Source organism: Nannospalax galili, unplaced genomic scaffold (genome assembly GCF_000622305.1).
Source record: "Nannospalax galili isolate Female #2095 unplaced genomic scaffold, S.galili_v1.0 scaffold136, whole genome shotgun sequence".
Lineage (NCBI taxonomy): Eukaryota > Metazoa > Chordata > Mammalia > Rodentia > Spalacidae > Nannospalax > Nannospalax galili.
The window spans coordinates 7,150,036-7,152,474 of record NW_008340872.1 but is presented as its reverse complement, the minus strand read 5'-3'; positions in this window follow the sequence as shown (position 1 = coordinate 7,152,474).

Genomic DNA, 2,439 nt, shown 5'->3' with positions numbered 1-2,439 from the left:
CACTACGTTGGTCTGGGTGAAAAAGATCAGGAAGCACTATTGGTTCCCCAGGTGTCTGGGGCCCCAAGACTAGGAATGGCGCAGGGCCCAAACTAGGAGTAGAGAACAGTGGGGGAGATGGAAGGGTGAATGTGGCTTGGGGAGTCAAAGAGCGGAGGGCTGCACTATAGACTTACCCCAAGAGGTCTGAAGATGGGAGTCATTTGGTAGTAATTTTAGCAATGTTAGTAATTTGTCAGTGAAGAAATTGCATGAAACGGAACAAGCATCAAAATGACACACAGCATGATCAGGGGGCCAACAAAGGGTAGGAGCCATGAAAAGAAGGGATTACTAAACCAACTTAATTGTTTGGTGGGTTGAAATCTTGAAAATAGATTATTACAAAGTTTTTTTTGAGAGTGTTAACATTGGTTTTAACAACATTTGATTCATTTACAAAAAGCAGCATTCCTCTCCCAATACCACACACATCCCCCCATGTTCAGCAGTTACTAAGTCCAGTGCTCTTCTGTTTTGGAGCACAACCCCAGCAAGAGAGTTCATTTGTCATTGGAGAGATTCAAGGCTGTCAGTTGTGGATGCCATTGTCTGGTCTAGCTTGTCTCGAAAGTCTCCTGCCAGGTGTTGGGTTTGTACAATAGCAGCAGTCGCAGCGCCTCCAGCCCCCAGAGAGAGGGCAAGTCTGAGCCCTACTAGCAAAGGGATGAAGATTTCTCTCCACTGGCGGCTGTGAAGGAGGAAGGTGGCTTCCTCTTTCTCTAGTATGTACACCTGGGATGTAATCATTACAGGTATACAAAAGTTGGACAAAGAGGTGTTAACACAGTGTTGGGCTTTTCCTTTGCCCCATAAGAAAAGAGGGGGGGCGATGCATGCTATACTGGAGAGAGTAATGTTAGTGAGGCATTTGTAATGAGTAGGCTTACTCTTGCTGGAAATGCAAATTGGATAGTTAGCCAGTTGTTCGAATAAGGGAATATCCATCAGATGAGAGTCAGTGAAATCTTTTTTTGTTTCTGGGTAAAGAAGGGTGGTATTAACTGGTACTGCTGTCAGTAAAGGTCTATTGCTGGATCCACAAAAGAAGCAGTTAGAGGCATTGGGGTGGGTGGTGAAGGGAAGAAAGTTAGCAACATATTGAATGTATCTGCTCCAGGACATAGTTGATCTTATCTGGTCCTCTGTTTGTTTTTCCTGTAGAATAATATTATGATGAGTTAGCACAGACTTAGCTGCAGGTACAAGCTGTCGAGAGATATGAAAGTCAGCTGTAGGGTACCTAGCGAATGCACCTGAGTAGAACTTTCCTATTACTCCAATATGCCAGCGATCATCCCATGGATCTGCAATATATATTAGGGAATAGACATGGTTTCCATAGAGATACTTATTATCCTTTAGGTAGATGGGTCTTCTCTGTCCTGTTATGCCCTGATATCTCCCAGTGTATACTTGTTCCAACCTACAGGGATTGAAATAGCAGCAGCCCCCATAGGTATCAACTTCCTTGAGGCATGATGGATCTCTTTGTCGAAAAGGGAAGCAAACATATTTGTTAGTTTCATATCTGCTAGCATTTGGGTATATTATGATTTTTATGGGTTTTTGACAGCCCACTAGGGGGGAGTCTGTGGTTTCGATTATCTGATTTTTTCCTTGAAATGTTTTTCTGACATAAAATCTCCAGAACATAGTATTAGGGCTATTTTTTAGTCCCTGGCATGCTTGTCTGTGTTCAGGGCTAATCCCTTTCCAGATAGGGTTGTTTAAAAGCATTGCTTTGGCTGTAGGATCTGTTATTTTTTTATCTAAACTGGCCTGCACTCTTAGTATAAAGTCTGGGAGGGTTTCAGTTGGTTTTTGTTTTAAGAAGGTTAATGAAGAGGTCTCTCCAGGCCCAGTGGACATGGGGGTTAGGCGGTCCCAGGCCTGTAGTGCACATAAGCGGACCTGCTCAAAACAGCCAGCAGGAATCACAGCCTGCTGGATTCCTGTGGAAAAGTTGCCCTGGCCAAAAAGCTGGTCATAGTTCCAATCTATGAATCCGGGTGGTAGATCTTGTCCTTGCTGTGCTTTTAGCTGTTGATTATGTGTGTCATTTCTTTTAACCTGCATTAGGCATTTATCTCTAAATAAAGCCTCCCATTATACAAATAATGGACTGGGGAGAGTAGATCTACAGATATTTCTCCAGTCCTGGGGGGTTAGCAGGTTAGTCTGGAGATTCTGGGGGCGGCAACTCCCATTATCCCTGAGATTACAGAGCTGTTCGATGGCTGTGGGGTGTGGCGCCACAGGTGGTGGCGGCGGCGGCAAAGGGGGAGGGGCATTTATCTGGGGATCTTTGGGAGTTTTTGAAGTCTGGGTTTTAACATCCGGGTTTGTTAAATCAGTCCATGAGGATTTGTAGGGGGGAAGAGGGGGTAAAGGTTATTT